The following is a 26,070-nucleotide window of genomic DNA, read 5'->3' on the forward strand; positions in this document are numbered from 1 at the left end:
AGGTCTTAAAAAAACCCAGTACCAATTAGTTAATTCTTGGGGATGGGGAAGAGGAGAGACTGGAGAGGCCCTGTTGGGTAGGTGACAATTCCACACTCACAAGGGGTGTCCTCAGATGAAAAGGTGGCCGTTAGTTTACATTTTGCATATAGTTTTTATTACCTACTGGATCAGTAATAATAGTAACAGTAGCTACCTGTTAATGATCATAATAACGGCTTCTACCACTTAGCTCTGCAGCAATAGGTGGGTGGAGGGGCCGAGCAAGGCACTTCACATACAATGCAAGGTCTCAATGCTCACAACAGCCCAGAGAAGTAGGTTTTACTATTCTCAGTGTGTAGACGAGGTAACCCGCTCAGAGAGATTAGCTTTCCCAAGAGCTCCCAGCTGTTAAGTGGAAGATCTAAATCCTAAGTCTGTTCGACTAAAAGCCAGGAGTAACTGGGCGGTGGGCCCTGTGCCGCTCCGTGCTGGTCTGAGGTCGGGAACTGTGAATCTTATTTATTTATGCAACGTTGAGCACGTGTCTAAGTGTGTAATTCACAAACGAAAAAACAAATCTAGGTCCGGGTATCTGTTCTCTGGAAGTTTAGAAGCCTGCGTGGTGGAGAGCTGCCAAAGTCTGTCCTCATTCATTCGCTCCTTGGATCCCGTAAGAAGTGTTTGTGGCGCACTTGGGTATTCCGGGCGGGGCGCTAAACTAGGAGAGGGGACGGCGAGCCGGCTGCTCCCCAGCCTGACTTGACTTTCTCCGGGGCAAGGGTTAGGGTTAAGGGAAGCAGAAACGGTATGGAGCCGGCTGGGGCGCGACCCGCACCGGCGGCGGGGCGCGGGCGGGCGGCGAGCGGCGGCTGTCCGGGGCGGGCGCCCGGAGGCGGGCTCCCCGAGTCGGGCCCGGGGCCTCCGGCGGGGCGTCTCGGAGCAGCGGCGGTAGAGAGCGGGGCGAGGGGCCGCGGCACGCGGGCGGGCGGCCGGGCTGGGCGGGCGCGTTAGGGTTAGGGAGGGAGGATTCGGCTTCCCGGCGGCAGAGGGCGCCTGGCACTGCCGGCCGGGGCCGCGCGCCCGGGCGCCGGGAGGCGAGGCGGGGAGCGCGAGCGGCGGCCACCGCCACGTCTTCCCGGCAGCGGCGGCGCGGGCGGAGGTGAGCGGCGGCGCGGGCCCGGCCGGGCCGGGCTGGGGGCGCCCGCCCCGCGTAGAGCCAAGCGGCCGCCGAGGCCCGGGCCCCGAGCGCGTCCCGAGCGCAACTCGTGCCGGCCGCGGGCGGGGGCCGCGGGGCCGCGCGTCTCTGCGCGGGGCCGGGGTCTCCGCGCTGCGGGCTGGGGCCGCGGCCGGGAAAGTTGGGGCGGACCGCGAGCCCCGCGGGCCGGGCGGGAAGTGCGGGCGCGCGGCGGCCCCGGGGGACGGGGGCACGGGGGGCGGCGGGCGCGGGTGCTCGGCGCGCGGAGAGGAAGGGGCGCGCTCGGGGTCCCCGGCTGGAGCCCGCAGGTGCCCGGCGCGGCCCGTGGTGAGCAGGGGAAGGCAGGCCCGCGGGGTGCGCCGGGGGGCGGGGGGCGGAGTGGAGCGGCGGTGGGCTTGCCCCCTCCCCGCTGTCGGCGGACGCGGGGGAGGGGTCGGGCTCAGAGTTGGGGACGCCCCTGGGCTCCCGGAGACCCGGTGGGGAGTTCCTGGAACTGCTGGAGGAGGCGGCCGAGCCGCGCTTCCTCTACCGCCTGGGCCAAGTACCTCCCCTCCCCGTCTGCCAGACTCGCCACCCCGACTGCGGCGCTGCTGTCTGGGAAGTTGACGAAGGACCCCTGAGTGGATGGGATATTTAGGGGTCCCGTGGGCAGTAGGATTGGGCTGCATGCAATCATTAACCGTTGCCAGGAGAGAACGCAGCTCTGACCCCCTCTGACACCCACGCACCCACCCCCATTCCCCTCTACAGCACAAGCCACGTCGGTATTCCCAGGGTTCGGCTACGGATCCGCAAAGCCTAGCAGCCCCTCTGTTGGCAGAGTCGTGGTCATCCTGAAAGGGCGAAAGACACGGCCACTGATTCTCGGGCTGAGGCTGGCTATTTCAGAAACAAGTGGTTCTGCAGATGCTTTATTGGAATAATCTGTGTGGTGCCCCTTGACAGTGGAGATGACTCATGTTAGCTTTTTTTTTTTTCCCCTTCAAATAAATTTTGTATTCAAGACACAAGCGCACTAGGTCATTTGCAACAGTGGTAGAGCTGGAGACCCACACTGTAGGCCTTGAGACCTTGTCCTAGTCCTAGATGTATTAGCAAGGATTATGGCCTCCAATAATGGCATCACCAACTTGATGGACATGAGTTTGAGTAAGCTCCAGGAGTTGGTGATGGACAGGGAAGCCTGGCTTGCTGTAGTCCATGGGATCGAAGTCAGACATGACTGAGCAACTCAACTGATGGCCTCCAATGCATCACTTCCCCTCTTTGGAACTCAGTTTCTTTATCTGCAAAATTCGGTATACAGAATGAGTTAGACAGTCTCAGGTGGCAGGAGTAGGTGTTTGAGGGAACCTTTTTCCTTGTGAACCTTGATCAGCCACACAAAGTCCACCTCAGCCTATTATAAAGAAATTAGGATGGACTGAACACAGCTCAGAAGCAAGAGAGGCTGCATAAGGCAAAACAAAACCAAAAACTAATAATACTTGGTACTGGATTTGCAGTCAGGATACTTTCTTATGTAGACAATTAGTGTATTGCCTGTTCAGCTATCATTATCATAAAGTAGTTAACTGTGCTTTAAAAAGTTATGTATGTCTCATCTGAGGACCTGAAATTTTTCTTTTGTTTGAACCTTCAAGCCTGGAGTGGATGCGCAGTGGCTCCACGTGGAGCAGCCTTACTCGAAGAATACCCCCAGGATCTCTCCTTGCCGTGGGTGAGTGCTCAGTCGTGCTTGACTCTGTGACCCCATTCTGTACCGGAGGATCCCACCAGCCTCCTTGGTCCGCAGAATCTTCTGGCAAGAATACTGGAGCGGATTGTCATACCCTCCTCCAGGGGGTCTTCCCGATCCAGGGATTGAACCTGGGTCTTATGCACTGCAGGCTGATGCTTTACCACTGAGCCGCCCTGAAGCCTCTCTCGTTGCCATAGGACCATAGGTTTCCTTCTGTCTGACTGATGCTGCCGTCCTTGTACCACCACACTTCTGTCATCTTTCCCGTTCTGACTTGAGAAGTGGGGAGCTGATTCCTGTTGCATGTGGCATTTCTGAACCTCCCAGGTTTCGAGTGAGTGAAATTGATAGGCAAATAGTGCATTAGATACAGCACATTAAAAATAGCTCAAGGTAATAATGTGTCTGCTCCACCCCTATTCCCTAGACCCTCTGGACAACCTCTCAGTAGAAGTTCAGAGGCACTTCCTGCCCATCTTGTTTTGGATGCTGAGAGTTGAAATGCCATAGCTGGGTCAAATGGCACATTCATGACCAAGTCATGGTGCTGGTGGGCAGGAAGGGTTCTGTGTGTGTGTATTTTATCATAACTGAATGCTTCTGTCTTTCTGTTCTCTTCCATTAGTAGCTTTCAAATCCATATTGGGTTTGACCACATCATTTTCAGTAATCCTTTTCTGTCAGTTTCTTGTATACATTTTTATTTTAACTGAGAGCTATTAAATTAATAAAAATCCTGGTGCTAATAATAGTTGTCATTTGAGCCCCTACCATGTATCAGGCAGGACAAGATACGGGGGCTCAGCAGTAAAGAATCTGCCTGTGATGCAGGAGATGCAGCAGGGGTCGTGGGTTTGATCCCTGGTGGGGAAGATCCACTGGAGGAGGGGATGACACCCACTCCAGTGTTCCTGCCTGGAGAATCCATGGACAGAGGGGCCTGTCAGGCTACCGTCCATGGGGACATGACAGGCTGCACGCATGTAATGTTTTATGATAGTGGAAGAGTAATTCTTTTTTTTTTTAATGTTTTATTTTGTTTTGGGATGTAGTGATTAACAACATTGTGTAGTGTCAGGTGAGCAGCAGAGGCACTCAGCCATGCGTATGCATGTACCCCTTCTCCCCCAAGCTCCTCTCCCATGGAAAAGCAATTCTTAACTGTCTCATACAGGATTGGGATATTAAATGAGATCTTGTATGTGAAAAGCAATGTGTAAACTGTAAAGTGCCCTCCAACCCAGGGCAGGTTCTACACTAAGCACCCAAAGACTCTGGAAGCGTATGAGTCCATGAGTCAGGAGCCCAATGTCTGGTGGGCCTGGTGTACATGCTGAGCCCATCGCCTAATCCCTCTGAGCCTGATTTCCATGTGTGTAAAAGTAAGATGATAATATCTGCCTTGCACTAAATGAGATGCACTTGTGAGTTGCAGCAAGTACTCAGTGATGGTTAGCATTCACCCCTTCCTCTCCCCTTGCCCATGGGCACTTGGAATAATGGGATTGATTAAGTCTTCCAGTAGGAATTGTCCTCCAGGGAAAAAGGCTTTAAAGTATGTTTTTGTACTTATAAATAATTCTTTTAGCTTTTGGCTTCCCACTGCACCCTCAACACACACAGTGAATATTCGGGGTCTTAGCATCATCTGAAAGGAGGGCATTGCTGAGACTAGCTCAGCCTTGTGAATCAACTATACTTCAAGTGAGAATTAAAAGAAAGGTGGGGCTTGAAGTAAACTAGAAGCCAGAAGGAACAGGTCTTTGGTAGGGGCTAAAGATGGATGTGGCTAGTTACCTTGTGTCCGTTTTGTGCAAAAAGGGAAAGAGACTGAATTTGGGGACTTCTGGCTGGAAGGAGGCATTGTTAGAGCTGTAGTATATGGTGGGAGGGGAGGGAAGCTATGGGCTGTGAAAGGGATGGAAGAAGTGATTTTGATGGTAAAATCTGGACAGTTTGTCATGGGGGAGTTCTCTGTTAGATGAGGATTTGGCTAAATATGGGACCAATTTCCATCAAGTCCTAAAGGAATCTGTTGTGGCACTTTGAAGTTTTTGTGCTCCAGGCAGATTTTGACTGGTAGTGGTATCATCATAAATGAGTTTCCATAGTAAGTTGTATGTGGAAAATGAAATTAAATTCCAAGAGGGTGTTTGTTGTGACTGATGCCAGAATTTCTCTGAGAATTTTATTAAGATTCAGTCAGTCTGTAAAAGTACTTCTTAGTTCTCTGAAGATATTAATTAAGAAACAATTTAAAAAAAACCCAGAAATGTCTCCTTTGTGAGCTTTTGAAATGTAATCTTCCTAAATCTTTGGAAAAAATGAAGTCTAAGAAAAAGTCGCAAAGCTGTGTATTTTAAAAGCAGTTCCTCTGAAGTGATGTTTTTCTTTTTTCCTGTCTCTTCCCTCCTCTCCCATTATTTTGATAATGAGTTAATTTTGGTATCTTTCACAGCTTGGGAAGCTAATTTTTATGTTTATGACCCTTCCCCTTTAGACCTTGAATGTGCCTTTTTTCTGAGCTTGCCCATGTTCATTCATTGTGAGGAAGCAGCACAGCGAGGTCGTGAAGAGCGGAGACTCTGGAGCCAGGTTGGGGGCAGGGAGAGTCATGGTCCTTCTTGACCATGAAGGTGTGCCCTCTGCTGAATTCACAGAGGCTCCGGAGGTCAGTCGTGTTATCCCCCTGCTCAGATGAGGAGACGGCTCAGAAGCACCTGTGTCCCCAGAGCTGGGGCGGGATGTTCGCCTGCGTGGCAGCCCAGATGTCTGTGAGTCCAGAGCCTGGGAGGCGGGGGTCAGGCCGCCCTGCCAGCGCTGGACTCTGCCCCAGAGACAGGGCTGGGTCGGGGCTGTGTGGAGTCCGCAAGGGGCGGCAGAGGATTGAGGCCTTCAGGGTAACTGGCCTGAGAGAGCGTGAGGGTTGGCCTCACGGCGTTGAGGCTGGCAGCTGGTGGGCACAGGGGGCGCTGGCCGTGGACAGTGTTCCGTCCTTGGACCTGGGCTTGAGAGATGCGGGGCCGAGTCTCTGCTCTCCCCCTGCCCCTCACGGCCAGTCTCACGCCGCAGGCAGGGTATGGATGCTATGTGCAGACCGAGGGCCTCTCTAGAAACCATGGTGGCCTCCTGTGGTCTCTCTCTCGGGCTGGGGAAAGGTGCTGGCATAAGCCCCAAGCCCTCCCCTGTCTTTACCCGCCTACCTGGCCTCCATTGCCACCTTTCCTGGAGCAGCTCGGGATGGAATTCAGGTTCTCAGACCCCAGTCCATGAGGGACGTGCAAGCTTGCTTGTTCACACTTCAGGTGAAAGGATCGCAGGGGAAAAGCCCCGTGGAGGCCGCCTCCCGGGGTGGGGTCCGCACCCTCCTGTTCCCGGGGGACCCAGCGGACTGTGCTGGCCGTGGGCCTCACCTCTGACAGGTCCCCCAGGGCCTGACCCATCTCTGGACGTGGCAGGTGGTCACCACACATCCAAGGCTGGTTGGTGGGCGAGTTCTCGGGGTGGCCGGCCCTGCCGGGAGGTGAGCCCACCCCCCGAGGGGTGCAGCGTGGCGGGGAGCCGGGCTGTGCCCGGGGAAAGCAGTGCCAAAGCCCAGGGGCGCGCGCGGTGCCTGTGCTCTCCGGGCCTGCGTGTCCTCATTGCGCGGGGCCTGCCGCCACGTCAGGAGTGCGCTGGCCCCGGGCCGTTCCCCTCCCAGTGCCCGTGTCTGTGCAAACTTGCCCAGGCTTCCCATTTTCCTTGTGTAAACACTGGGACTCTTCAGGTAGCTCCCGCTGAGCTCCGGCCTGTTGACCAGGTCCTGGCTTTTCTTGGGTCGCATTCTCACTGCAAGGGGGCCGAGGATCCTCGCTGGGCCCGCCTGCTCCCGGCTTCTGCAGGCAAGGTCTCACCCCAGTGAGTCATGCACGGGACTCCGCTGCCCCGCTGTGCGGGGGGCACCCCTTCCCCCCAAGACGGGGCTTCTCTTCCTTGTCCTGAGGGTGGTCCCCTAGCCGTGGGCTGTTCCAGTGCCCAGAGTGTTTGGTGCACTAATGGGGTACCTGTACTAATGGGAGGGAAGCACCTGACCTGGGGGTGTCAGCTGTCAGCCTGCCTCCTGAACATCATGTCCTAAGCAAAGCCCTTCTCTTTTTCTTTTTGCTCTGTGTTTAGCTGTGTGCTTGTGTGTTCGTTTTAGTTATTATTAGGAAGCAAACAAGGTCTTTATCAAATCTTTAATTTTACAGACATGTTACTATGGGCAAGCAGAAAGAGTAACTGTCTTTACCCAGGATATCACTGATTGATCTCTCCTTGTACCACATTGTTCTTGTTCTGCTGGCAGAACCCTCTGATGTGTGTACCGGTTCAGTTTCAGTGTTGAATGTGAAGTGAGGCTTGACTGGTTGTTCGGAGGGAGTTGAATGTTTGGACACTGGGCTGCCAGCCTGGCTGTCCTTGGAGCCTCAGGAGCCTGGCAGCAAAGTGGCTCAGATGGTAAAAAATCCACCTGCAGTGCAGGAGACCTGGGTTTGATCCCTGGGTTGGGAAAGTCCCCTGAGAAAGGAATGGCAACCCACTCCAGTGGCCTGGAGAATCCCATGGACAGGAGCCTGGCGGGCTACAGTCCGTGGGGTCACAGAGTGTGACATGACTTAACAGCTGATATGTTCCCTGCTTTCCCTTTTTCTCCAGCTTCACTCGCGGGTGGCTCTGCTGCTGACAGTGGGTGACTGTCCCTCTGCTGTGGGAAAAGGAATTCTCCTTCACCCTGGTTCTTACTTTCTTCTTATCCCATGGGGTGAGAGGGAGGCAAGTCTTGGAACAGTAGCTCCTGGAGCCCAGCGGCTTCAGGGGTGCAGCTGCAGCTCCCACAGCGCTGCCGTCCACTTTGCCCTTCCTCCCTGTCGACCCTGATCCCATCTGTCTCTGTGGCTTAGAGATTGCACTTGAACTTCATTATTCATTCTTGCGAAGACCTTGGAGTGTGGCCCCAAACTTGTTCAAATTGCGGAGGCAGCTTCAAGCCAGAGCACAAAGGAACCCTGTTTTGGTGGTAGTGGTATTTTTCAATCAGTTTGTTGCCTTTTTTCTAAGCGATACATTAATTTGTTACACTCTTGCACCCCACCCTCCCAATCACTTAGTAAAGTCCACAGCAGCAGATACAGAGTTCTCCTTCCCCTGGGACCCCAGGGGTCTCAAGGGGTCTCAAGGGACCCTCAAGGGGCCCCTCCCTGCTAACTCCTCAGCCCTGACCGATTGGAACGTCCATCAGCCTGTCCAGACCCAGAAACATACTGCTTTGTTTCTTCTGAGGCATAAATTGCATTGCATCATATATGTCGTTTCACTATTTTATCTTTTCATATAATGGATCTTACAGATCTTCTCATGCATTCTTCTCTTACTTTTTCTACAAAATATTTTATAGTATAGATGTATCATAATTTATGAGTCAGTCCCCCATTGATAGACATAATCTAACTCGTTAGTTTTGCTACTATATCTTCATACATGCATACTGTTGTACACGTGTATTTCTCTAGGAGTGGAATCAGTATGCCACAGGTTCTACATGTTTGAACTGTTATAGCAAATCCCCACGCTGCGCTCTTGAGGGCTGGGCTGGTTTAAAGCACCAATAGATAATGAGGCCGCCCCTTCCCCCTGGACTGCCATTCTGCTAGACGAAAGAAATGGATAGTGTTTAGTAGGCATTTCACCACCGCTGGTGTGGCTATGAGACTCACTTGGCTTTCGGATCTTACTTGTGGGGGAGGCATCATAGCCCTAGAGGATGGGGACGCTGAACCCCCAGGACCACGGCTCTGCTCAGGCTGTCCTGCAGACAGGGGTGGGAATGTGGCAGTGGAAGCAAGTGCTCCTGGTTTCATGTTTTCTCCACTTTTCCCAGAGGCTGGGCACTGTAATGGATCATTTTAATTCTGGCATGACCTGCCAGAGTCTTTCTGCGAGCCTCTCCCCAAGGAGGCAAGTGCTTGTAAGCAGCGCTTTGATAGCAGTTCTGTTCTGCGTAGCTGAGGCAGAGGTGCCAGGCCTGGGAGCTGAGCTAGGGAAGTGCACGCCAGAAAGTCAGAGGCTCTGGCTTCGGGACAGCCTCTGTTCTGGGTGTGAAGCAGCACCCTGCGGCGGGGCTGTCCCTGCAGCAGGCGGTGCCTCTCCGCCCGCTCCCAGCTCGCTTGGGAAGAGAGTGACGGGCGGTCCCTGCGCTGCCTGGGCCGGCAGAGAGCATGTCCTGAGGCTTCCCCTGGCCTTTCCATGTGGGCTGAGCTGCACAGTGGGCTCTGGAGGCTCTGACTTAATGACAGCGTCCTGCACCTGCTGGTCAAAGACGGCCAGGAGGCAGGAGTGATGGAGGCGCTGGTGGGGTGGGAGGAGGCTCCACTTCCAGCTCCCCCTCTGTCGTTTGTGGCTGTGTGATGTAAGTAAAGTTGTCTTTTCTCCTGGCCTCCGTTTCCTCATCTGTAATCCAGGAATAATATCAGCACCCACCCCGCAGGGCTGTTGCGGGGATTCAGAGAGTCATGTTTGTGAAGATCAGCACACTACTAGTGTGCACCCAGCAACAGTAAGCAGCTGCCACTTTGATTTGTGTTCTCCTTTCCTTACAGGTGGCTTAATCACTAGGTCGTATCTGACTCTGTGACCCCATGGACTGTAGCCCACCAGGCTTCTCTGTCTGTGGGAATTCTCCAGGCCAGAATACTGGAGTGGGTTGCCATTCCCTTCTCCAGGGAATCTTCCTGACCCAGGGGTCAAACCAAGGTCTCCCGCATTGCAGGCAGATTCTTTGCCAGCTGAGCAACCGGTGAAGCCCAAGATTACTGGAGTGGGTTGCCATTTCCTTCTCCAGGGGACCTTCCCCACCCAGAGGTTGAACCCACGTCTCCTGCATTGTAGGCGGATTCTTTATGTCTGAGCCACCTGGGAAGCCCCTTTCCTTACTTAGTAAGTGTTTCTAAATGAACAAATGAGTGTTGCCTTCGGTAAGTGTAGCAGTGCACATCGTCTGGTAACGTCGAGGAGGATACAGGCAGATCCAGGTCAGGCAGGGCTGTGGGAGTGCCGCGGGGTGGAGGCTTTGGGGCTCTTTCTGCATCAGCCCTGCCGTGGGGTGTCAGAGCAGAGGCCCCCTGCTTAGGGTGACTGGGTCCTGCGGATCCTCTTACAGCCTCTCCACTTTGTTTCAGAGGCTGAGCCCAGCCGTGAGAGGGGACGTGCAGCTGTGAGCCTGGTGGCTCAGCGTGCAGGTGGGACGGGGCTCTGGGCTCGAGGCTTGGGGCTCTTTACCCTGTTCTGCACGCCGGGTAAATGGGCCACGTGCTGCCTCTTCTAGCTGCAGGAAAATAGAACCACGCAGTGTTCGGGGTGCCCTGCAGAGTCTGCCGTCTGCTGCTCTGGGACCCTGTGAGCTGAGGTCGCTGCAGGGAGGGCCAGGAAGTGCAGCCCGCAGGTGGGGGGCTCTCGCTTCACCCCCTGCCTGGTTGTGCTCCCAACAGCGCTAGCCCTGGGGTGCCATTGTCGCGGGTCTCCTGCCCTGACCACATGTGTGTGCAGTGCACGCAAGTGTGATGGCACGCTCTTCTGAAGTCCCTGCTATGTTTTCTGATGGTTCCCCCAAACCAGAGAGGCCTGCCGGCTAAGTGTGGGCAAGGCTGTGCCCAGGATTCCAGAGGACCCTGGCTGCCTGGGTCCAGGGGGCAGAAGGGAACCTTGGTCCTGAGAGCAGAGTGTGCTGGGGGAGCCCCATGTGTGCGGGGGAGGAACAGGGCCGCCCGCCCGGCGGGGACAGAGGTGGTTCGCAGACCGCGGGGCTTGCAGAGCCCCGGGTGTGGGGAGTCCAGGCGCATGCGCATGTGGCAGGGTGTGACTGTGGGGCGTGCAAGCACGAGTGCCCTGTAGTGCGAGCTGGACTTCAGAGTAGTGCTCAGAGAGTGCCAGAGGCGCCACCTGCATCAGCCGCTGGACAGCCGTCCTCTGGCCTCTGGGCCCTTGAGGGCCTTGCGGAAGCAGTGTGGGAAGACAGGCCTCGCTTGCATCCTCACTCTGCGGGCGAGGACGCAGCCCTGCCCAGGGGACGCCTGAAGCCTGCGCTGCCTGCACTCTGCTCCACGTGCATGCTCACCAAGGGCTCGCGTGGCAGTGCCTTGCTCGGTGCCTGGAGGAGCTGAAGGTTGCTTCCCAAAAGAATGAACGAGGTCTTGATTCAGTTCTGGTTCTGGCTCTTCTGTCTCTGGGTGGAGCTGGGACCCTGGCCCTTCAGTTGTGCCCTCTGTAGGGTGGGCGCAGCACCCCACCTCCCTTCTAGGCTTATCTTCATTCACTCAGAACCTGTTCAGCAAATACATTTTTTCAGGTGGATGCTATTCCATGCGTTGGGCGTTTTACATAGAGCAAAAGAACATCAAAATCCTTTTCTCTTGGGGCTTATTTTCTCGTGAGGGGCAACAGACCATAAATAGCTGGTCACAGTCCATGGTCGTCCCAGTTTCCTAGCGTGTTGCAACAAAGGACCGCAACCAGATGGCTTAAACACCAGGACCTTGTTTTCTCGCTGTCCTGGGGCTCTGAGGGCAGACCAGTCCCTTGCTCCCACCGTTCCTGGGGGTGCCTGCATCCTCTGCTCCCAGCCTCCCATCACCACACGGCACCTTCCCTGTGTCTGTGGCCCCTCTTTCTTTGCGGGCCCCCTCCTCCACGTGACCTTGCCCTAACCGTGTACATCTGAAGGCCCTCTCTCCAGAAGGGGTCACATGGTTCCAGGTGGCTGTGGGTTTGTGGGGACACTGGTGGACCCAGAACAGTGAGTGAGGTGGGGATAGTCGCTGAAATGTCAGGGGAGCGCCTAGGGCAGGGGGTGGTGAGGTGCTGAAAGTGGGTCCAGGCAGGCCTTGCTGAGCAGTCGTGTCTGAGGGGAGTTGTAGTGTGGAGCAGACGTGGTCCAGCCAGGGGACAGCTGCCACAGAGGCCTTGAAGTGGACACGTGCGCCTGCCAGGCTGGTGTGGGGGCATGGAGATGGAAGTCGTGTGTGTGTGTGCATGTGTGTGTGTGTGCGCATGTGTGCATGTGTGTGTATGTGTGCGTGTGTGCATGTGTGCGTGTATGTGCGTGTGTGTGCGTGTGCGTGCATGTGTGTGCGTGTGCGTGCGTGTGTGCGTGTGTGTGTGCGTGCGTGTGTGCGTGCGTGCGTGTGCGTGTGTGCGCGTGTGCGTGCGCGTGTGTGTGGGTGTGTGCGTGTGTGCGTGTGCATGTGCGTGCGTGTGCGTGCGTGTGTGCGTGTGTGTGCGTGTGTGTGCGTGCATGTGTGTGTGTGTTTGGGGTGGGGGCCTTTTGCCCCCATGGGATGGGAGCCAGTGTTGAGTCCGCAAGAACAGCGAGAGAATCATTGGCAGGTGGGTAGCCGGTTGCGGCTTTTCCGGGTTTAGATGCCACTGCAGTGCCGTGTTCAGGCACCAGGGTATTTTGTGGCAGTTGTCTCTCTCTGCTCTGTTGACCCTCGACCCACCGCCCTCTCCTGTGTGTCCTCCTCATAGATGCCTGTACACCACCCGCTCCCCACATGGAAATCACAGGCAAGAAGAGAGAGCAGAGGAGGCCAGGGTGCGTCTTGCCACCAGCCCGGCTTGAGGGGTACCACCTGGGACGGTGCCTGCGCCCCAGCAGGTGTAGAAACTGCCGACTGAGGCCGGCACACCCAGGGCCCACATCCTTCCATGGACCCCGTCACCGTGAGAAGAGTGGAGTCAGCGCAGGGCTGGGAGGGGGTGCGGCATGGGCCAGGCACCCGGGCGGCGTCAGGGCACCCAGGCCCTCCCTGCCCCCAGCTTGTTGTGGGTGCACAGAGCTGTGCGCTGTCGTTCCTGTTTGCCGTGAAAGCACTCGGGCCCACGTCCGAGCCCCGTCATCGTTGGAAGGAAGGAGCCTCGGGCATGGCTGGCCGGTCTGGGTTGGTTTGGCCTGCGTGGCCCCTGGGGACTCATAACTGTGGATCACTCGGCGTCGGAGCTCCTTATCTGGCTCCCGTTTGATTTCCTCTCTGCGTCTCCAGAGGAAAGGGCCTGGCACGCCTGTGATCCGGGCCTGGGAGGAGTGGGCCACAGGTGGCCGTGCTTTGGGCTGTCTTCCAGGCCTCTCTCTGTGATGCTGGTGCAGAAGCAGCCGGTCCAGGAGGTGACCTGGGGCCGCTGGTGCTGCCAGCCCTCCAGGGAGTGCCGCTGTAGAGATAATTACGTGTAAGCAGAGATGGAAATAGAACTCCCCAGCGCCCGGAGCAGCTGCTTCTCTGTTGGATTTCAGGAACTGCCTTGGGGGTGCTGCTTGCTCCCTGGCCCTGCTTCCCAACAGAATACTCACCCGTCCAAAATGAAAGTGGGGGAAGGCCATGCCTCACCGGCGACAGAACCTTTAAGTGCGTTTTGTGGGATCGTGGTTCCTTCTACACTAACTCCTGGAGTTAGTCCTGGGGCTGCTTCCCCAGCCCAGCAGAAGAGCTTCCTTCTTTGCCAGGCGCTCCGGGAGGTTTTGGCCCATGTGGCATCCCCAGGAGTCAGTGGAGTCTGGCCTTGTGTCCGCATTAGAGGCGGAGAGGCCTTGCCCACGGACGGGAGCCAGGCAGAGCCCGAGGGTCCGGGTAAAACAAGCTCCTTGTCCTGTGCCCAGGCGCCACTGTCTCTGTGCTGACACGCTCGCAGTGTGTGCCTGCCCGATTGTGTCCGGCTCTTTGTGACCCCATGGACTGTAGCCCGCCAGGCTCCTCTGTCCACGGGATTCTCCAGGCAAGACTACTGGAGCGGGTTGCCATTTGCTTCTCGAGGAGATCTTCACCACCCAGGGATCGAACCTGTGTCTTCTGTGTCTCCCGCATTGGCAGGAGGATTCTTTAATGCTGAGCCACTGGGGATGTGCCCCAAGCACCTAGTAAATAAGGGCTTGTACGTACATACTGGATATTGGCCCTGATGGTTTCTTTTTGTTTTTTATTGTGTGTGTTTTTTTAAACTGGGCATCTGTGAGCTACCTCAGGACCCTGAGAACTCAGCCTTCTGGCCTGAAGTCAGGACTGGTCTCATCCCTGCAGCCTTGGGGCCGTCACTTGTCTCCTGGGCAACCTCCTCCTTACCAGGGGCTGGGTGGGATGGCTGTCATGCGTGTCTCCTTCCTGTGCCCCCACAGCCTGAGGCACAGGCCCCAGGGTGACTTGCCTGCAGAGGCTCCTCTGTCACTGCAGGAGCTCCTGAGGGTGGGGACATGGTGTGCAGAGCTCCCACGGGCTCCTCCGTGGCCCTTGTCCTGCTCGGCCAGACCCCCAGGGTCTTGCTTTCTGGGTGAGCGTCGATGGGGAGGGAGGAACAGGTGGCCGGGGTTTGATGGACACCTCCCTCCTGGCTTTGGGGGCAGGTGTCCCCAGCTGTTCAGCGTGAGCTCTGTGTTCCTGCCTCAAGTTTCATGCAACTTTTGATCCTTGCCCTGAACAAAGTCCCTTTATTTCTGGGTGTTGTAGAGAGAGCTGTTTCTGCAGTTTTGCAGAAAAGAATGGATCATGATGACAAAGTTGGCTATTTATTATATTCCAAATTTACGAAATATCTATGCTTTGGAAAAATACCATAACGAATTTTATTTCAGTGGTTGCCTCTGGATTTCAGTATTAAAGGAGATTCTTTTTATCTTTTTGTTTTTCAGCATTTTCCATGTTGAGCACATATTGCCTAGATAATAAAAGCTATTAATATTAAAATTACTATGAATAATAAATAGCTATTTATTATGCTTTAGTATGTGCTACACACATAAGAATTGCCATTAAACTCTTATTTAATCCTTGTTATGAACCTGTGAGGTTCTCTAACAGTATAAATGCTAGCCCATTTTATTTTACTGTGGCGAAATATACAAAACTCATCTCTTTAACCATTTTTAAGTTCTGTGACATGAAATACATTCACCATGAAATCCTTTTTTTGAATTCCTTATTTTAGAAATGAGGAAGCTGAGATTTAGAGAAACAAAGATGCTTAAGGTCACAGAGAGTAAGGAGTCCCAGAAACAGGATGTAGACCCAGGGTGCTGGTACTCGGAGGTCTAGGGTCTCTGGCTTGTGGGAGATCTCTGGGATCTGACACCTACCCTGCACCGGGATCGCCATTTGATTGCGGAGAGCAGTGCGTGTGTCTCTCTCCTCTGGAAGCTCTGGAGTTGGGTCTAGTGTGTTTACAGGGAGGTGGGTGGCCACCTGGCTTGGGGCACAACTGGCTGACATGAGTGACACCACGGTTGGTGATTTCTCTGCACCTGTTTGTTAAGCAGGTGGAAGTGTGTGTGGGTGTGTGTGGCCTGTGTGTTAGCGTTCTGTCTCCAGAAGGTTTTCAGTCGTAGGGGCCAGTGGGCTGGAGACCAGAGGGCTGGAGCTCAGATACCTGGCTTTCCCAGGCCTGGCCACACTGTGCGGGTGATTTTAGAGAAAAGGCATTGAACTTGGAGTTAGAAGGTCTGTGCAGCAGACCTGATTTTTACCATGGGGTAGACATGCTGTGGCCTCTATTTCCTCATTTCTAAGCGGGCGATGAAAGTGCTTGTTCTGCTTGCCTCGTGATTGCAGAGGATTAAATGTCATGATGGGGTCAAAGTGCTAAACAAACTAAAGGCCTACCAAGTAAGTTTCTGGGATGGGTATTTGAGAGCTCAGTCTGGGAGAGGAGTCTATGCTGCTGATGCTGGAGCCCTGGGGAGGGTGGATTTGGATGTGAAGACTAGCAGCTTTGCTCCGACTTGTTCTCTTTGGTTTTGGCCATCAGCTTGCTTCCTCCACCGTTGCCTAGTTGGTGAAAGACAGTGTTCCATTGTCTGCCTCGTACTGTACGTTGGAATGCTCTGAGATTTTACTGGCTTTGACTCTGCCAAGGCCCTTGGATTCACTTTCCTGGTTCCCCATCTCCTGCCCCAGGGGTCACACTGCCCTAGTGAAATGAATTATGATAGAGGAGGTCTGTTTTGTAGCACCTGGTGGTTGAAACTATGTAGCAGCTTTCCCTGGTCTTCTGTGCCTTTCTCATCTTTGTAGCCAGCAAAGTCTGTCTCTTTCTCTTCCCTAATCTTGAGGAGCCAAGCGTGGGAGTGGGTGGGACCTGGAAGACTTGCTGGCGAGGCAGTGGTGGTGAATGCAGTGCTTGCTTCTCACTGCACCAAGACGCTGTGAAATATCACGATAAAGAAGACAGGGTCCCGAGGAGCCCATTGTGTCCTGGAGAAGGTACAGATACTCCAGAAACAACTGTGAAGGTGAGGGATAGGTAGCTTGAAAAGGGACTGTCAAGAGAGGTCCTTTTGTTTAAATGAATGAAAATACATCATGAGAGCTGGTCAGAGGGGTGCACTGTCATGACTTTGAGACTCTCTGCTTTTTAACAACTGTTTGAATCAGCTGTTTCTAAGCTAAGGTTTCTGTCTGGCCCCTCCCAAGGTAATTTCTCAAGCCATCACTGTTTCAGTGCATGTTTTGAATTACAGGAAAACTGGGGTGCTGTGCAGGGCCCTGCGGAAGTCAGCGGACCCGCCCACCCCCCTGGGTCTAGCGTTGGGAATGGTACTGGAAGACTAAGTAGGTCACAGAGATCTATTTTGAACTGAGTGTGGCTGGGCTGCCTGGACGTTTAATTTCCGGATCAAATATTGTTGGGCTTGTTTGCCCAGGAGGTTGGCAGCGAGCACTCTCTGGTGGGTCGTGTGGTATATTTATAAAGTGTGAAGAGTCTGGAGGTAAGGAGACCTGCCAGCCATTTCTCATCTGGTAGGGGCGCCGGTGATGGAGAGATTTCAGAATCCTTCCAGAAGGCGGGGGAGTATAGTTTTCCCCACCCCGCAGCCTTGATTTTTCTGAAAATGGTCAGTCCTCATTAACTTCCTGAAATCTTTTTCTTTTAAAGAATGAGATCTAGTTATTACCCAGGGCTGGGTGGCTTCTGCTTATGTTAGTAAGAGTGGCTGGTTGCCGATCAAGTCTTTTAGGTGTATTGTTTTATTTACTCCTCACAACAACTTTGGAAATGCGAAATTACTGTCCCTGTTTTGTAAGACAAGAATCAGCTGATGCCAACAGACCTGGTGTGTAAGTAGCAGCGCCAGAGATTTAAACCCAGGTCTTTCTGTTTTAGTTTCATTAAAACCTTTAATTTTGTACTGGAGCATAGCTGATTAGCAGTGCTCTGATAGTTTCAGGTGCACAGCAGCCCAGCCACAGTTGTGCATGTATCCATTCTCCCCCAGGCTCCTTCCCGTTCCCGCTGCCGCATAACACTGAGCAGAGGAACCAGGTCCGTCTGCCCAGTGTGGCCTCTTGCTTCACTCCGCATGCTCTTGGGAGCCCATCTGGGAGTGGGGAGTCGGGTAGCGGCTCCTGGGCCTGTTTGGAGGCAGGAGTGACCTGCCCCCGGAGGGGAACAGGTGTGGGCACTGGGGCACCGGCCTCCCGACTCAGACATTCTGTGTGCAAATAGAGCCAAATTTCAGGCGAGCTCTCTGATCTGATGGACCACAGAATCATGGGAATTTTGCTCTTTGTTGGCGTTTTCTCCCCTTTCCCTCTTTTTTCTGTAGGTGTTCTTGCCTAAGGCCTTGGGTGAGTGCGGTGGGGCGGTGAGGTCCATGAAGAGACGCAGGTGGTGATGGAGTCATCTCCACTCACTCCTCGGGATGCAGGGCCTGTCTGCCTGGACATCCTTCTGTCCTCAGGACTCTGCTTTCCCTGCATTATTGGGGAGTAAACACAAGCTTTCGGGTGTGTGTTTGCCCGTCTCTGCAGTCCTTCCCTCTGAGCCTCTTGCAGAGCCCCGGCAGTCAGCCTGCTGCGCATGGTGTCTGCGACGCGGGCGTGCAGCACTTCTCAGGCGCTGTGCACAGGCTTGCCTCACAGTGAGCCACCGTTGACCTCAGCTCACAGACCGGTTCTTTTTCTTTTCTTTTTTTACAAATTTTATTTGTTTGTTTACTGAGTACACTCAGCCTCTGTTGCTGCGTGTGGCCTTCCTCGAGCTGCAGAGCTCTGGGGCTGCTCTCCAGGGGCAGCGGCCGTGGCTTCTCTTTTCTGGTTGCAGGGCACAGGCTCAGTAGTTGAGGCACACAGCTTAGTTGCTCCACAGCATGAAGAATCTTCCCAGACCGGGGACTGAACCCGTGTCCCATGTATCGGCAGGCAGATTTTTTAAAAATTTATTATTATTATTATTTTTATGTTACAATCTTGTATTGGTTTTGCCACACATCAACATGAATCCACCACGGGTGTACATGTGTTCCCAATCCTTAACCCACCTCTGACCTACCCCCTGACACCATTCCTCCTGGTCATCCCAGTGCACCAGCCCCAAGCATCCTGCACCCTGCATCAAACCTAGACTGATGATTCGTTTCTTATATGATATTATACATGTTTCAATGCCATTCTCCCAAATCATCCTACCCTCTCCCTCTCCCACAGAGACCAAAAGACTGTTCTATACATCTGTGTCTCGTTTGCTGTCTCACATACAGGGTTATCGTTACCATCTTCCTAAATTCCATGTATATGTGTTAGTATACATTAGTATGCGTTAGTATTGGTGTTTTTCTTTCTGGCTTACTTCACTCTCTATAATCGGCTCCAGTTTCATCCACCTCATTAGAACTGATCAAATGTATTGTTTTTAATGGCTGAGTAATACTCCATTGTGTATATGTACCACAGCTTTCTTATCCATTCATCTGCTGATGGACATCTAGGTTGTTTCCATGTCCTGGCTATTATAAACAGTGCTGCGATGAACATTGGGGTACATGTGTCTCTTTCCATTCTGGTTTCCTCAGTGTGTATGCCCAGCAGTGGGATTGCTGGGTCATAAGGTAGTTCTATTTGCAATTAGCAGCAGGCACGGTCTTGCCTCAAGAGAGAGCAGTGAATGTGTTATATAAAATATATTTAAACTTCATGAAAGCTAAGTGAAAATATCCTAAATGACACATGATTTGAAACAAATCCTTTCCCCATTTTAACAGAGAAACATCTCTGTTTAAAAATATCCAGTTGACTAAGAACAGGACCTTTCTTTTGACTTTCTTAGCCGTTTGGACCTGGGCTTTTGTTTGCTGGAAGATTTCTGTTTACACTTTCAATTTCCGTGCTTGTGATGGGCCTGTTAAGATTGTCTATTTCTTCCTGGTTCAGTTTTGGAAAGTTGTACTTTTCTAAGAATTTGTTCATTTCTTCCACGTTGTCCATTTTATTGGCATATAATTGCTGATAGTAGTCTCTTATGATCCATTGTATTTCTGTGTTGTCTGTTGTGATCTCTCCATTTTCATTTCTAATGTTATTGATTTGATTTTTCTCTCTTTGCTTCTTGATGAGTCTGGCTAATGGTTTGTCAATTTTATTTATCCTTTCAAAGAACCAGCTTTTGGCTTTGTTGATTTTTGCTGTGGTCTCTTTTGTTTCTTTTGCATTTATTTCTGCCCTAATTTTTAAGATTTCTTTCCTTCTACTAACCCTGGGGTTCTCCAGTTCTTCCTTTTCTAGTTGCTTTAGGTGTAGAGTTAGGTTATTTATTTGACTTTTTTCTTGTTTCTTGAGGTATGCCTGTATTGCTATGAACTTTCCCCTTAGCACTGCTTTTTACAGTGTCCCATAGGTTTTGGGTTGTTATGTTTTCATTTTCATTTGTTTCTATGCATATTTTGGTTTCTTTTTTGATTTCTTCTGTGATTTGTTGGTTATTCAGAAGTGTGTTGTTCAGCTTCCATATGTTGGAATTTTTAATAGTTTTTCTTCTGTAATTGAGATCTAATCTACTGCATTATGGTCAGAAAAGATGTTTGGAATGATTTCAATTTTTTTGAATTTACCAAGGTAGATTTATGGCCCAGGATGTGATCTATCCTGGAGAGGTTTCCGTGTGCACTTGAGAAAAAGGTGAAATTCACTGTTTAGGGGTGAAATGTCCTATATATATCAATTAGGTCTAACTGGTCTATTGTATCATTTAAAGTTTGTGTTTCTTTGTTAATTTTCTGTTTAGTTGATCTATCCATAAGTGTGAGTGGGATATTAAGTTCAATTCAGTTGCTCAGTCGTGTCCAATTCTTTGCAACCCCATGAATCGCAGCACACCAGGCCTCCCTGTCCATCATCAACTCCTGGAGTTCACTCAGACTCAGTCCATTGAGTCCATGATGCCATCCAGCCATCTTATCCTCTGTCGTCCCCTTCTCCTCCTGCCCCCAATCCCTCCCAGCATCAGAGTCTTTTCCAATGAGTCAACTCTTCGCATGAGGTGGCCAAAGTACTGGAGTTTCAGCTTTAGCATCATTCCTTCCAAAGAAATCCCAGGGCTGATCTCCTTCAGAATGGACTGGTTGGATCTCCTTGCAGTCCAAAGGACTCTCAAGAGTCTTCTCCAACACCACAGTTCAAAAGTAAAGTCTCCCACTATTATTGTGTTACTGTTAATTTCCGCTTTCATACTTGTTAGCATTGGTCTTACATATTGTGGTGCTCCTATGTTGGGTGCATATATATTTATAATTGTTATATCTTCTTCTTGGATTGATCCTTTGATCATTATGTAGTGTCCTTCTTTGTCTCTTTTCGCAGCCTTTGTTTTAAAGCCTATTTTATCTGATATGAGTATTGCTACTCCTGCTTTCTTTTGGTCTCTATTTGCATGGAATATCTTTTTCCAGCCCTTCACTTTCAGTCTGTATGTGTCCCTTGTTTTGAGGTGGGTCTCTTATAGACAACATATATAGGGGTCTTGTTTTTGTATCCATTCAGCCAGTCTTTGTCTTTTGGTTGGGGCATTCAACCCATTTACGTTTAAGGTAATTATTGATAAGTATGATCCCGTTGCTGTTTACTTTATTGTTTTGGGTTTGGGTTTATACACCCTTTTTGTGTTTCCTATCTAGAGAGTATCCTTTGGCATTTGGTGGAGAGCTGGTTTGGTGGTGCTGAATTCTCTCAGCTTTTGCTTGTCTGTAAAGCTTTTGATTTCTCCTTCGTATTTGAATGAGATCCTTGCTGGGTACAGTAATCTGGGCTGTAGGTTATTTTCTTTCATCAATTTAAGTATGTCTTGCCATTTCCTCCTGGCCTGAAGAGTTTCTATTGAAAGATCAGCTGTTATCCTTATGGGAATCCCCTTGTGTGTTATTTGTTGTTTTTCCCTTGCTGCTTTTAATATTTGTTCTTTGTGTGTTTGATCTTTGTTAATTTGGTTAATATATGTCTTGGGGTGTTCCACCTTGGGTTTATCCTGTTTGGGACTCTCTGGGTTTCTTGGACTTGGGTGATTATTTCCTTCCCCATTTTAGGGAAGTTTTCAACTATTATTTCCTCAAGGATTTTCTCATGGTCTTTCTTTTTGTCTTCTTCTTCTGGGACTCCTATGATTCGAATATTGGAGTGTTTTATATTGTCCTGGAGGTCTCTGAGATTGTCCTCATTTCTCTTAATTCGTTTTTCTTTTTTCCTCTCTGATTCATTTATTTCTACCATTCTATCTTCCACTTCACTAATCCTATCTTCTGGCAGGCAGATTTTTAGCCACTGGATCACCAGGGACATCCCCGGATGGGTTCTCAGGGGACGTCACAAACCTGAGACTTTAGGTAGCGTACTGCGTAGGCTTCTCTGATGTTTCAGACAAAATATCAGCAGGGGTATAAACTGAAACTCAGTCGTCTTCTGAGAATGAACGTGTGCCCCCTTCGTGTGCTGCCCCCACTGGCAAGGACACCGTGGGGCCTGGGGGCTGCGTGTGGGCCCATCTGAGTGTCCCTCCCAGTCACCTCCTGGCTTTTTACTCAACCTCTGTGTCTGTGATCCCTAAGCTGGGCATCATTATAATATCTGAAGGAGCTGAGTAGATGTAAACAAGACAGCATACATGAAATTGCTTGGAACTCAATGAACAGGTTACTACTTTGTCTTTATTTTAAGCCAGCATGACTTGGAGAGATCACAGACCTTTAACTCGGGTGCAGAGGCCTGAGACGCTCCCACCGCCCCGAGAGCCTTAGTGACTGACCTCCCCGGTACACTCCCTTCTCCAAAGCGAGAGAGAGAGGACGGAGCATAAAGAGTCCTGCTTTAGCCAGGTATTTTCTAAGGTTGTTGGTTTGGGAGCTGGGTAGCTGACATTTGCTTCATTTGCTGGGACCAGAGCTCTAAGGGTGTCCTTGTTAACCACATGGCCACTCTCAAGTGCCCAGGCCCATTTCTTCATTTAAAAAATGAAGAAATGCCAAAATAGGATGTTGGAAACAGGTTTTTTTTTCCTAATTGAAGTGTGATATTTTGGGCTTCCCTGGTGGCTCCGACGGTAAAGAATCTGCCTGCATTGCAGGAGACCTGGTTTCGATCCCTGGGTTGGGAAGATCTCCTAGAGAAGGGCATGGCAACACACTCCAGTATTCTTGCCTGGAGAATCCCTGGGTACAGAGGAGCTTGGCGGCTACAGTCCATGGGGTTGCAGAGTCAGACGCAACTAAGCACCTAAGCATATCACACGCACGGTAGGTTCACAGTGCGGTTTTAGTTTCGAGTGTGCAGCCAAGTGATTCAGTTATATACATGCATGCATACAGCTGAAGATGCTGAATGTAGCTCCCTGTGATACACAGTCCTTGTGGGTTATCTAGTTTATATATAGCAGTCTCTTTGTGCTCATCACAAGCGCCTGATCTATCTCTTCCTCCTCCCCTTTCCTCTTTGGAAACCATAAGTTTCATTTGCAGTGTCTGTTTCGGTTTTGTAAATAAATTTGTGTGTGTGATTTTTAGATTCTGCGTATAAGTGCTGTCACATGGTATTTGTCCTTCTTTGTGTGACTTACTTCACTTGGGGTAATCTCTGGGTTCATCCATGTTGCTGCAGCTGACATCATTTCACCCTTTTTTTATGGCTGAGTAGTATTCCTTTGTGTATATATAATCCATCTTCTTATCCCTTCATCTGTCATGTTGCTTCCATGTCTTGGCTGTGTAAACAGTGCCACTATGAATGGTGGGGTGCATGTATCTTTACAGTTTCCATTTTTCTGGATATATGCCCAGCAGTGGGATTGCTGGGCCATGTGGTAACCCTCTTTTAGATTTTTAACGGATTTTCATACTGAGAAACAGGCATTTCAAGTATGCACATTGGACACATGAATACTTTTAGTACACACATATACAGTGGCTTTATAATCTTAAGATGACTTTAAAAGTCTAACTTGGAGGCCTCTGGCCTCACCTTTCAGAAGACCTACTTAAGCATCCAGCAGATTCAGTCTTATTTTTGACTGCCTCATGGAAGGCCTTTCATCCTGCTCACCCTTCCTTCCTCTTGTAATTTTGATTCTGGACAAATATAGAGCAAGTTCCAGAGGAACTGGAAAGGCAATCAGTGATTTACCATCTTTCGAGCTTCCAGTCTTGTGATGTTTGTCATGTGATGTTGAACAGGTGACCTTACTTCCAGCCTCAGGGCGCTTACAGTCCCATCAGGGAGGCAGCGCTGGAGCTGTGACCGTCCTGCTTGCTGCTGCTGTAGGAATATCCAAGGACGGGCTTCCCTGGTGGCTTGGTAACGAATCTGCCTGCAATGCCGGAGATGTGGGTTCGATCCCTGGGTCGGGAAGATCCCCTGGAACAAGAAGTGGCAACCCACTCCAGTATTCTTGCCTGGGGAATCCCATGGACAGAGGAGCTTAGTGGGCTACAATCCATGGGGTTCACAAAGAGTCGCACACAACTTAGTGACTAAACAACAGCAAGAGCAGGCAAGGATGCTTTTCTTCCAGGCTTGAGACTTGGCTTGGAGGTGGTAGTTTCTGATTCTTAATGCATTAGCAATTTGTGAGCTGTGGTGTTTTTTCCTACTAAAAAAAGTCAGCTAGCATTTAGGAGTGGGCCTTCCAGCATGAGCTGCGTTCTCCCGGGATGCCTGGTTTTCAGTTACACTGCCTGGCCCAGTGGATTATACAGTCACCTGTTTACCTGTCCATCTGCCCAGCTTGAGGGCGCGCTCCGAGGGCAGGCGCCTGGCCGAGGCCCCATCGTAGCTTAGGTACCTCACGTGTCATGCTTCCTGTAGAAAACAGACCTTTCCTCCCTGAGAGGTGAGGTCTGAAGGCAGCCCTCAGTGCGGTGGAGGGGCCGCAGGCCAGTCTGCAGCTGCAGAGCTGTCTGCGACCACTTGGGGGCGTCAGGCGCTGTGTGGTGGAGGCCGGGGTCGGGGTCCGGGCCTGTCCCGCAGGCTAGGCTTGGCCCCCTCCCGCCCGTGTCCTAGGCCTCCTGAACATCGGGGACCAGCTCCCGGGCAGGTGGCCTGCGACAAGCTTGGGGGTGAGTGGCGTTGGCTCCCAGTTTACAGGCCAGAGTCTGGAGGACTCGGGCAGCTCTTGGGTGCGGGTCAGAGGACTCCAGGTGCAGAACCTCAGCCAGCCCGGTCACTGCTGAGTCCGCCCCCAGGAGGTGTGCAGCCGTGCGCATTGGAGTGACCTGGCAGCCTAAGAAACTTAAGCTGGATGTCAGGGCCAGCTTCCTGATTGTTTTTTGCTGTTTTATTTATTTATTTTTAAAATTAGAGCTAAAATAGGGCATTCTGGAGCAGGGCTTTTCAAGCTATCATCCAGAATCTACAGTCACAGAGTCAATTTAGTAGGTTGACACATTGAAAAAAAAAAAAGGGCTTCCCTGGCGGTATAGTGGTTAAGACTTCACTCCCGACGCAGTGGGCAGAGGTTCGACCCTGGTTATGGAACTAAGATCCTGCATGAACCGTGTGTGTGGTGCAGCAAAAAATAGCAAAGGGACCTAAGAGTATGGGATTAAGAGATACAGACTACTGTGTATAAAATTAATAAGCAACAAGGGTATATTGTGGAGTTTCCCTGATAGCTTAGCAGTAAAGAATCCGCCTGCAGTGCAGGAGACACAGGAGACAGGGGTTGGATCACTGGGTCAGGAAGACCCCCTGGAGGAAGGCCTGGCGACCCACTCCAGTGTTCTTGCCTGGAGAATCCCGTGGACAGAGGAGCCTGGCGGGCAACAATCCATAGGATTGCAAAGAGTCCCACACAGCTGAGCGGCTGAACACACAAGGATATATACAGCACAGAAATATACCCAATATTTTATAATAATTTTCAATGGAATATAATTCATATAAGTATTGAATCATTCTGTTGTACACCTGAAATGACTGTAATATTGTAAACCAACTACACTCGAATTACAGGGAAAGGAAAGAGGGTTAGGAAGTGTCAGTGCGTCACACACTCAGGCTCTGTGTGTGTGCGTGTGTCCCAGATGACGATGCAAATACTTTGCTGACCGGAAATGCCCTAGAGATACAGGGGTCTGTTTAGATCTCTCTAGCTTAGACGGTTGAGTTCTTAAGGGCAGAGATGTTTTCTCTTCCTTTTATGCTCCCTTTATCCAGCTGGTTTGTCTGGGAGAACCGCTAGCGTTTTCCCTTCAGACTGGAAGTGAGAACCTGCCCTGCACTGTCTGAGGAGACGGCAGTGGGGCCTTCCTGGGCTTTGTGCATGGGGGGAGGGAGAGCCCCGCGGGGTGAGGGGGCCGAGGGCTGGGCGCTCACGTCTGAGGGACCTGGGTTGTGCGTGTGTGTGCAGCGTCTGGGTGTGCGGCCCTGGGCAGCTCCTTCAGCCGTGCTGAGCTTCATGTCTCTGTCTTTAAAGCTGGCCGTAAGAGGGGCACCTCCTGCAGAGTGTGGGGGTTGTGAAAGGAGAGAGCTTGAGCGCAGGGCCTGCGCACACCACTGGGCCTCTGATCGTGTGCAGGAAGCCTTCTCTGCTGCCCTCGTCTTTGTGATGCACGTTGAGGATTGTGACTCACGTGGGGCCTGCGGCAGGTGGCCCTCGGGGAGCTGCAGTTCTGGGACGGGTGTAGATCGTGGAGGGACCGGAAGCCCGAGTGTGCGGCTGGATTGTGCAGGGAAAGGTCGTGCAGGGAAAGGCCGTGGTATTGCACTGGGCCAGGTGTCTGCAGGGAGACGGTCTGGTTCTGCAGCTTACAGAGCGAAGCATCTCCATGTACGATGAGATGGCACTCTCACTGTGGTATCTGAGAAGATAAATGGCATTTCTTACAAAAGTCAGATGCTTT

General features: G+C 51.7%; 1 protein-coding gene across 17 annotated transcripts in view; it reads left to right on the forward strand.

Moving 5' to 3' along the window:
- Window positions 1-460: 460 nt before the first annotated feature.
- The window catches only part of SMCO4 (single-pass membrane protein with coiled-coil domains 4), a 75,899-nt gene continuing 50,289 nt past the window's right edge, over window positions 461-26,070 (forward strand). The window contains exons 1-3 of one of the 17 annotated variants that reach the window (XM_069565159.1): window positions 669-790; window positions 2,824-2,900; window positions 5,582-5,695. The gene's annotated coding sequence lies outside the window, so the exon portion shown is untranslated. The other 16 variants (XM_069565158.1, XM_069565165.1, XM_069565156.1 and 13 more) reach the window with 16 other exon arrangements.

The sequence above is a fragment of the Ovis canadensis genome, chromosome 21 (genome assembly GCF_042477335.2).
Source record: "Ovis canadensis isolate MfBH-ARS-UI-01 breed Bighorn chromosome 21, ARS-UI_OviCan_v2, whole genome shotgun sequence".
Classification (NCBI taxonomy): domain Eukaryota; kingdom Metazoa; phylum Chordata; class Mammalia; order Artiodactyla; family Bovidae; genus Ovis; species Ovis canadensis.